Source organism: Anneissia japonica, unplaced genomic scaffold, assembly GCF_011630105.1.
Source record: "Anneissia japonica isolate Jap-2015-1 unplaced genomic scaffold, ASM1163010v1 scaffold1786_len174244_cov121, whole genome shotgun sequence".
NCBI classification, from domain to species: domain Eukaryota; kingdom Metazoa; phylum Echinodermata; class Crinoidea; order Comatulida; family Comatulidae; genus Anneissia; species Anneissia japonica.
In genome coordinates this window covers 55,544-67,451 of record NW_022732870.1, presented here as the reverse complement: position 1 = coordinate 67,451, position 11,908 = coordinate 55,544, and positions in this window count along the sequence as shown.

Sequence of the window (11,908 nt, the reverse complement as noted above, 5' to 3'; positions counted from 1 at the left end):
GAAACTATTGGAGGCTGAATTAGAGCAAGTAAGTGTTGAAATGGATAAAATTAAGAGTGAGCTTAATAGAACACAGCGGTACTCAAGAAGAAACAACATAAGAATTATTGGAATGAAAAAAACTGATGGTGAAAACTGTATACTTAAAGTAGAATCTTTATTAAGAGAGAAGTTTCAGTTTGAGGCATGTATTGAGCGTGCACACAGAGATGGTAATCCGAATGCCAACCGTCAACACATGTTGGTGAAATTCCTATCTTACAAAGATAAGATCGAAATTATGAAAAAAAGAAGACAGGCCCTGCAGGATAACTCAGTATATATTGTTGACGATCTAACACATATTGACCTGGCAGAGAAAAGAAAATGGAGTCAAGAAGTTCGTATACTTTATCAAAAAGGAGTCAAACTTCGATTTGTTGCTGGTAAATGGCGAAATATCAGCGGAGGGGCCTATGACTTCAATAAGGGTGACGGTCCATGAAATGTGCGTCCATGATGGCCTCTATGGTGCGGCAAAGCTTCTCAGGATTAAGAAATTGGACATTAGGTACTTTGATTACTTGTAGTTAACGAAGTGTAATTTAAAATTGTTTTTGCCTATTCTTATGAAGTTATCTGGTATTGATGATATTTTAAATTCAAATTATATTCGGGAGCGTTAGCGCTTTCTCCCATATTTAGCCTCTTCTAAAACCCGCTGTGTATACTACTATTGTAGGTTAGAATGATTTTCACTTATTTGTCTTCAGTTTGTATCTATTATTCTTATTTATCCTCTTGTTTTGTTAACTTTTTATTTTTATATTCATTCAGAATATCCAGATCTTTATTGTTCATAATGCATGTACTTTTTTCCTTCAGTCATATAGGATACTTCTAATGGTATGTGTTTTATGTAACAAAAGCATAACCACGTGCTTGTTTAGATGCGTAGTGTGTGGTAAACCCGTTCATAATTCTTGTGCCAACTATGATAAGAACTGGATATGTTTCTCTTGTACTGGTACTATTTTTCCATTGAATAATATTATCGACGATAAAGAATTCCTAAATGAACTTAGTAGTTTTTTTATGGACCAAAAAATAGACTTTGATAGACTTCAATCACTTATATTAAATCCCTTCGATGTTTCCATAAGTGGCCTTAATGACTTTGATAATGGTTCTTATCAAGATAATAATGATCCATGCAACTATAATTTTATTGATATATTTAATTCCAATTTTAAGCATGTAAATTCATCATTTAGTCTATTCCATATGAATGTACGTAGCCTGGTTAAACATTTCCAGGATACTACCAATTTTTTAAGCGCGATTAATCATTCATTTACTGCATTATGTTTTACTGAAACTTATTTTAATTCAACCAAGACCAATTTTGCATTTTACAATATACCTGGTTATAAACTATTACACGTTTCGAGATCCGAGAGATCAGGGGGTGGTGTCGCCATATACCTAGACCAGAGGCTTCAATATGTCCTTCGTAATGACCTCAGTTGTATTATTTCATCTGATTCCGAATCCCTTTTTATTGAAATTAATGCAAAACCTAAAAACTTTATCCTAGGTGTAATCTACCGTGTACCTCAGCTTCCCTTAGGTTTATTTAATACGGAGGTCTCTAGTATTCTTGATACCATTAATAAAGAAAATAAAATTGCTTACTTATGTGGTGACTTCAACATAGATTTACTAAAATGCAATTCACACACTAAAACTAGTGAATTCCTTAGTACTATGTTTAATTCTAATTTTTATCCATTAATAAACAGGCCCAAAAGAATCACCAAAACGACAGCTACACTAATTGATAATATTTTTTGTAATGATATTAAATTTAAAATTTCGCCTGGTATACTGTACTCGGATATTTCTGATCATTTTCCTGTTTTTTCCATTGCTCATTCTACAGTTTCCTTTACCTTAAATGAAAACAACTCTAAGTATATTTATTTGCAGAAAATTAATGTTAACACACTAGCTGCCCTAAATGAGGATCTCCTCAACACTAATTGGTCTGACATTTATTCTATCAATTTTGATCCTAATCTTGCTTATGAGTTGTTTCATGACAAACTTAAGTATATGATAAATAAAAATATTAAAACATACCGTTATAGGCGCAAATTTCGTAGAGACCGCAAACCGTGGATCACCAATGCTATTATTAAATCTATTGACACCAGAAATAAGTTATATAAAAAATATATCAAAACTGGTAAAGACTCTGATAAAATCAAATATTCAAAATATCGTAATAAATTGACTAACCTTATTCGTATCTCCGCATCTAATTATTATAAAAATAAATTTAACCAATATAAATCTAATCTTAAAAAGACCTGGCAAACTATTAATTCTGTCCTTGGTAAGAAGACTAAAATATCTCTACCTTCATACTTTAATTATAATAATTGCAAAATATCCGATCCTTTTACTATTTCTAATAACTTTAATGATTACTTTATTAATATAGGGTCAACCCTTGCAAATAGTATTGTCAAACCAATTGGAGTGGAAACCTACAATTCATTTCTTCCAGTGCCCATTAAGGACTCTTTTTTTTCAATCCAATTTCCGTTAATGAAATTAATGACCTTATTAATAATTTAAAAGAAAACAAAAGTTCTGGCTATGATGGATTTTCAAATTCTATTATTAAAAATATTTCGAATTCTATTTCAGGTCCTCTCTGCCATATTTTTAATTCTTCGTTTATTAATAGTATTTTTCCTGATTCCCTCAAGATTGCCAAAGTAGTTCCAATTTACAAAAAAGATGACCCTCATTATTTCGAAAACTGCAGACCCATATCCTTGTTACCTTGTTTTTCGAAAATTTTTGAACGCTTGATTCACTTCAGATTAAATATTTTTTTAAATAAACACTATATTTTTAATCCAAACCAATATGGATTTAGAAAGGGATATTCAACTGACCTAGCTCTATTAGATATTTATGACAAAATAACAAAAGCGATCAATAATAAGGAATATACTGTTGGAATTTTTCTTGATCTTAGCAAGGCATTTGATACCATTGATCACAATATACTTATAAATAAACTCGAAAACTATGGTATCAGAGGCCTTGCTCTTCAGTTCATTAAGAATTACCTTACCGATAGACGACAATTTACCTCCATTAACTCAACAAATTCTAATATTTCTCACATTAAATGTGGTGTTCCCCAAGGCTCCATTTTAGGTCCTTTGTTATTTTTAATTTATGTTAATGATATTTCAAATTCCTCCAAACTTTTCCAATTTGTTTTGTTTGCCGATGATACAAATATGTTCTTTTCTCATAAAGATGGACAAAACTTGTTCACAACTTTAAATTCTGAGATGATTAAAGTTTCAAATTGGTTTAAGCTTAATAAATTATCATTAAATATCACTAAAACGAATTATATTGTATTTAATGTAAAAAATGAAAACGTACCGTTTGGTAATCTATATATTGATAATCGTCTAATTTCTCGAGTCAACGAAACTAAATTCCTTGGTGTCACTATTGATTCTAATTTAACTTGGAAACCACACCTAAATATAATCACTAACATTGTTTCTAGAAATATCGGTATTATTAATAAACTTAAAGATTTTTTTCCATCTAATATTCTTTTGTCTTTATACAACACCTTAATTTTACCCTACCTATCTTATTGTAATATCACATGGGCTGTTACACTCGAAAAATTCAATACACTCTGCCCATGGAAAAGTACGGAGTCAACTCACCTTGATCATATTTTTAAGTTACAAAAAAGAATTGTTAGAATTTGTTCAAGTGCCCCATTTAATTCGCATTCTAAGCATTTATTCATACACTGTAATATTCTTAATCACATCTAGATGTGTATAAGAGAATGTATATATATTGTTTCAGCCTGTGCGCCGTAACAAAAAATCAAGAGAATCAGAGGATAGCGACGATGATAACGATGAAGAAGATAAAATGGATTTTGCTAACATTGACGTAAGAGAACTGTGTATTCTAAGAAAACTGAATCAAAAATTCTATAAAAAAAATGTAATTTGTAAGCGACCGATCATTTAGTTAGTTACCTTAATAGGATTAGAAAATGTAAGGATTATTGAAATTTTACCTACGCTTAATAGAATTTTCGATTATGTTTTAGAAAGTGTTTTGTTAAATGTTCAAGCGCATGATAGGATTAGATTCGTTATTCGAGCGAATGGTTTAGACAATCCTATAACATTACCATTTATGTTGAGGGAACGTTTTACTCCCGAATTAATATTTGCGGCTATATTCAAAGTCCTTCATCCTCATATGGATATCTTAGTCAGAGCCGATTAAAAATTTAATATACTTCATATTCCTATGCCTATTGGTGGTGGTCACTTAAAGAAAGGGATAGATAAGACCGTGATTGGTTCCAAATGTTTGATTGAAGACGAGAATGATGAAAATGTATGCTGTTCAAAAGCCATTGTTACAGGTATTTCAATGTTAGAAGACAAAATTAATAACAAATCTAGATGGAATGCAGCCGTCCCCGAAATCCGAACCCGATTTTATTCGTTGATAAACAGTTCGACGTGTCGAATTACCGATTAAACTTTCAGGTAAATTTAATTTTGCTAATACTACAAGGAGTTCTTTCCAACATAGGGGCTCAAAGCCTCGTCTTTCCTGAACAATATCCTTTACTAAATCAATTAAATTACTGCCTTTTAATAGTTCTCCATCAAATAAAACCTCCCCATATGCATTCCAGTTTAAAACGCCTTTTCCCCGGTAACGCTCTATCCACTCTAACATATTTTTTTTCGATTTTAATGTAGCAGACACTGAATTTAATATATAGGATATTATAGGGTCTGTTTTGATTTCCTTGTCCTCATCTTGTTTCTCATCAATTGTGGGTAAACGTTTTGCCGGATCCATCTATATTCATACTTATAGGTTTAGTGTTAATGATGCATTTCTCACGTTGTAAATAGCGTTGAAGTACTTGATTGTATGGTAACTTTATCGTAATCGTTTATGTCTTGCCTACTGAGTATATCATTCATTGATTTATCCAGGCTAGTAGTCACTGTATTTTCTGTTCGTTCATTGCGCTTACTGTGCATTAAAACGTTAGCCAATTCTTGAGGCACTACGACCATTTCCTTAGCGTGTTCCATTATCAACAGCAGACTTCCTAGCGTATTCAAAATAGGTTTTAAAATAAGACCCAGAAAACCCCCTTTCTGAATCAATATTTGCTTTCTTTTGATTGCAGAAATTTTCTTATCGGCTATATCTCTCAAGTTCTTCTTGTACCTACTCAGTTTCTTCTTATGATCTGCGGTTATAGGTACACTGCCTTTTAAAACATTCATAGCACACTCACAGATTGCCGTTACTAACTATTTATCGGCATTCTGTAGCAAACGTTTTCTCTGTTTAGAAGTGCAATTAGCTAAAAATCGGCGTTTTTCCGCACACGTTTTGACATGATGATTACGAAATTAATAATGATACAATGTACTCGTTAACTTATACTTTTGGTACGTAAACAAAATGTTTGTTGGTTGAAAATATATTTGTTCTAATTCTCATCTCTTCCGATGTATATGGTTTGAGATCGATAAATAAATAAATAGAGGTACGATTCACGTGTTGCATCATTGAATGCCTCTTGTAAGAACCGTATTATACCAGGATACATTTGTTTAGCTAAATTCATTATTTGCATTTCATCTCGAGGATTTTTAAATAACACTATATAATGAGCATTTAGAGTTATTTTACGAATTTCTTTTGATCCAAGGAAGAAATTTTGCATTATAAATATTACTGATACGTTTCTGTGATGAGAACCTTTAGTAAATAGATTTACCACACGTTTGTCTCGGCTACACTCTGTCATAAGATCATCAATTATTACTAGGTGATTTTTACTGGGTTCAAAGGCATTTATAGTTTCTACAGGAATACCTTCCACAAATTTAATGTTGGTAACGGTCTTACTCAATTCGGTAAACAATTGGGTTGATATTCTCCGTAGCACCAAGTAATATCGTCAAAAGTGTTATAAAAATATTTTTTTTGTATTAACTTTTCACAAAAACCGATTTTCCAGATTAAGTTGGCCCACTGATTACATCAGTAAAGGGTGTTACCAACGGACTTGCCATGATTAATATGAATACAATTAAGAAAAATGTAATGCTATATACCGTAGTTATATTTATTTTATTTATCTTTTTCTTATTCGTAAATGACATACCCGTTCATTTACTCATCAGTTAGTGCGTATCCCATTGACTTTGTAATTGACACACCCGTTCATCCACCCTGCAGTTAGTATGCATCCCATTGACTTAGTAACCGATGCACGCATTCATCTACCCCGCAGTTAGCGCGCATCCCATTGACTTTGTAACCGACGCGCCCCTTTCATCTACCTGTAGCAAGTGCGCATCCTTATGACTTTGTAACCGACGCGCCCCTTTCATCTACCTGTAGGAAGTGCGCATCCCTAGGACTTTGTAACCGATGCGCCCCTTTCATCTACTTGTACCAAGTACGCACCCCAATAAACAACCCCCTATAAAATTTAGACCAGAAACTTTATTAGATACATTCGATACAAGAACTTCTACAATCTCAACCTCTACAAGGAAAACAAGTTTGGCAGAATATCAACTTACAGAATTCACTCGTTTAACATAGAAATTTAGAATTAACTATTTATTAATTTTAGTGACTAATTTTTTATTAGGAACCATCAAATATTAGCTTTAGTTATTAATATAAGTATAGGAGTCATTAATATAAGTATTGAAGTATATTCACTCGTTTAAAAGATAGACAGACAGACTGACAGACAGAGACTTATTTTTGTTTCAACGATGAGCAAAGCCTTTAATTTATTCCATCAATCGGTAATCATAATATACATTTTTATTTACACTGGTATTTATATTCATTTACAATATATAAAATAATTGATTTTTAGACATTACCAAAATAAACTATCTCTTATATATACAAAAGTATATAAGTATATAAGTAAATATATATAATATATATATATACAAAAGTAATTACAATAATTTACATTATAAATATACATTTTTTTTAAAGTTTAAAAAAAACACTTTTAATTTTTGTAAAGTACAATAATTTGTCAACATAGATAAAAATACTTGCAATATCATTACATAAAGTGAAAAGTATTACCAAACATATCCATACGGTACAGTTTTAAAATCATTGATAATAATTCTCTTATATACAATCCTATAGTCTTTAGTAATAGATTCATTTACAATTTTTCTTGATTTTGGTTTCCTAGTTATGCGATTAGATTCGGTAGTAGTAATTTTATCATCTCCAATACCTTTAACCATGCAACTAACCGTTTCGAAATTTATCTTTTTGGAATTCTCAAAATTTAAAGTGAAACCTTTAACTTTACACACAGTCTTTCGTTCCCGAGTCAAGTTTGTAAGCATAATTTTTTGGACCACCGGATACAAAACACGTAATAAATTTACAATCTTTATTATTTTATTTTATTTTATTCCTTAGTTCACCCAAGTAATCACCGATTGGTGGCTTCCATTCATCGTGGTTAGTTGTGTTAGTAACGAATACGCAAGAATCAGTGTCGTAGTAAAGACTTATCTAACAAATCATAAAGCTTTAATCGGGCAGTAGCAGTCGTAAATAATGCTGTCACGACATTAATTTTTTTTGTTTACAGTAATAATTTGTTCCTTGCTTTCGTACTTCGCTTCAGCTAAATTATCATTAATTAAATTTATGTCATTGACAATAATTTCAGGGTTAGACAGAAGATCATATACTTCGTTTGGATCCGCACTATATTGCGTTTTCGTCTGGTTCTCCCTCTGACCAAATTTCCCCCAGAACGAATTTAACATAAGTTTAGCGAGTGAGCGAAGCTCTGGGTTATATGCAATGTTATCTTTGCTTAAGTAAATACTCTCGTTTTGTTCATAATCTTTAATGTTAGCTTTATCATCATCGGTAACGCACCATTCAGGCCACCCTGAAGCTTCTTGTTTCAGCTTTAGGAACGTATTAATATACTCGGAGAATAAACCGGCTGAGGGATTAGCAGGATCATAGACGCATTTTTCGGGGAAGTGCCAGGCTAAACGCACTTTGGTAATTTTATAACCCTCCTCTATCGCTTTTTGAACTTCAGTGGTAACCCATGTACCAGTTAAGGCCCTTTCATCTGTAGTATGCATGCATGAATCCTGACTCTGATTCTCTATACAAGTACGGCATAATGGAAACACAAGTTTACCATTGTTCCTATACAGAAGAACAGGGTGTAGCAATTTTTCGATGGATCTACTGTACACATAATTAGACCGAAATAATTATTAATATCGGTTGACATATTTTTTAATGCCAGAATTTCTGAATGCCCTATAGGATAGGTACCGTATTTATTACAGTAAGGATATAAGCTAGTGAAATCAACGTAATGAATTTCTTCGTTAGACTTAACTAGGTAAAAATCACCCCATTATTCTACTGTCATCATATTCATATATGTAGGACTGGTGACTGTCCTTATAAAATGCAATATCCGAGGGTTATATAATCCTAATCTGGCTTATGCCGTCCTGTATATTGTATATACAATCAGATTACAACAGCTTAATTACTATACTGGAACAGCCTCAAACGCCGGGAACCAGCGTAGATTTTTAAATCAATTTCTAAATACGCCATTTTGGAATTCATCCGAATTATGACTGTAAACACACGCATTTACAGGGTTTTTTTGGATTCAGAGTACGTATACAGGTAGTATATCATGTCTTTCTCTAAAAGTTAAGATTTATATTAACTCTAATGCTTTAAAAAACATTAAAGTTCAGTCAACCTAGGCCTAGACCAAGGCCCTTGGCATATTACCTAGTTTAGGCCTAGATGAACAACTTTCGGCTCGATCATGTGTGGGAAAAAGCCGGGCCTCTGGCTTAGGGGTGAAGGGCCTAGGTATTTAGAATTGCCAAGAGGCTCCCTACTTTGAGTGTCATAGTGGGTCCCCCTAATATTACCTCCCTGATGTTCTATTACCTCAGTGCAGGCCTATTTTAATTCACTATTTTTACTACTAGCCTCCTATATTAGGCTTAAGGCCTACTAGAACTATAGAGCCCAATGTAGACATAGGCATCTAGCCATAGCCTAGACTAGATTTTATTACAGAGGTTCAACCTAAGCACACCTAGGCTAGGCTTCCCCCAACCCCACCTCCACTCCCTCTCTTCCTAGTCCAAGACTGGCTTAAATACTACATTATTTACTAGATTTACTGCTCAGTGTAGCTAACTGGTTATTTGTATTAATGTTATCAGTTGAAAACTAGCCTTGGAAAAGGAATAAAAAGAAAGGTCCAGGGAGAGAATTTTACAGATTGACCACCTAAGCCCAACCATAGTAACTTTGAAAATATTGATAATTTATTAATAAATTTTAATCATACAGGTAATTGAATGTGCCATCTGCTCTGATATTTTTAATGACTTCTTCTAGGCCTATAACATTTTAAATAGTATTTAGATATTTACATTGATAATAATAATAATAATAATAATAATAATAATAATAATAATAATATTTAAAAAAAACTGTAAATCAGATATTGATCATTTTAGGGATGTTCTTGTTTGCTTGCTCACTCCCTGGTGGGGACCTGCCTGGTCCCCACCTAAAGTTTACAAAATAAAAGAAATAGAGAAAAAAAAGGAAAATTATACAAGGATAAAAGGATACAATAGTGTTAATAATAATAATATTAGTAATAATAAAAGTATTATTATTATTATTATTATTATTATTATTATTATTATTATTAATATTATTATTATTAATAATAATAATAATAATATTCCATCCATTCGTCCATCAATTTACTCACTCATTCTCTCACTCATTTACACTTACTCATTTTTTTTACTCATTCATTCATTATTTTATTTATTCACCCACATTCACCCACATTCAATCACTTATTCATTCATCCATTTATTGGCGGATTTAAAGGGGGCCCAGCTGGCCTGGTCCCCACCTAAATTTTTCAAAATAAAAAAAAATGGAGAAAAAAGGAAAATTATACAAGGATAAAAGGATACAATAATAATAATAATAATAATAATAAAAATAATAATAATAATAATAATAATAATAATAATAATATTCCATCCGTTCATCCATTTACTCACTCATTCTCTCACTCATTTACTCTCACTCATTTTTTCACTCATTCCTTCTTTATTTAATTCATTCATTTATTCACTTAATCACATATTCATTCATCTATTCATTTATTAATGCATTCATTCATTCATTTTCATTTATTCATTCGATTTTATTTATTCATTCATTTTTAATCATTCATTTTTGTTCATTCATTTATATATTCATATTTGCATTCATTCATTTTCATTTATTTTGTACATAGATTACTCTATGCATTAATTAAGGTTGTAAAACACATGTGTGTTTTTTTATTAAAACTAAAAATTTTTAATTTTTTGGAACAGTGGTGGATTTAAGGGCGAGCCCAGCTGGCCTGGTCTCCACATAAAGTTTTCAAAATAACAAAAAAATATGGAAAAAAGGAAAATTATGCAAGGATACAAGGATAAAATATTGATAATAATAATAATTATATTAGTAATAATAAAACTATTAGTAATAAAACTATTAATAATAATAATAATAATAATAATAATAATAATATATATTTAAATATATTTTGAGAGTGCTGGGAGCGCCATTTTCAATCATCTAGAGGTGCAACAAATCATAAATTTTCTTGCCTCAGCCTAAACCGTGGTGTGGCTGATGTGTACAGACCCACAACCTGTGGATTGGTCCCTCCCTGGGCCCCCTCTATTTCAAATTTCTGGATCCGCTACTGAGTGGGTATGTAAGTTGTGCCTAGGCATGGCACTGCTAAGGTAACATCTGATCTAACAAGGATTATTGATACTATTATATTAATTGAAAAAAAAAAAATCACCTCCCAACATAAGTATTTAATTTTAAAGAGGTGATGCTAAACAAGTATTTTTTTATTTGGCCTAATTTAATTTAAGGTTTTTTCTCCAATATTTCAACATAGATGTTTATATAGTATTATGCAGTAACCTTGGACTTATGATGTTTTTGCGCACCTAGGCCTACCTCTCTACCAGCAATTTTTTACACACATATGAGTTAGATTACTTCTCAGTGTAATCCTGCAAATTAAATTCTGATCACGCCAATTTCATCCTCAATGTCCAGTATTCATACAGAACTTTGTTTCAAAGTACTTCACATTTTGCCAATTCATTTAAATTCAAATTCAATTAAAAATACTTTACTATCCAAAGGGATATTCATTTGGCCATGGTATAATATATCAAACAATGTACAATAAATAAAATACATATAAAAATAGTTAAAAACGAAAGTTTATACATGAAAAATCATTAAAAAGAAAGTTTATACATGAAAAATCATTTTTAAATCAGGGATTTAAACAATAAGTGTTAGGTTTGTTTTCTTTTGTTAAATTATTTTAAAAAAAAGTAACACAAAAATTTGTGAAACAATTTAAAATAGAAACATATTTAAAATCATCAAAGTCTCCGGACTTGTATAATCTATTATTTTTATATCATTATTTATTTATTTATTATTATTTGTTTATGTTGTTATTATTGCAGATTACATACATTTATGTAATGTGTTTTTCACTAAATTAGGACTACCATATCTCTGACAGACTGCACTTGATCTAGAAAAATAACCTCAAGTCAATGATAAAGTAGCTAGTGAGTCCTAAAAACACACATGCCTGTCCACACATTAATAAGATACCCAATGAAATTACGAA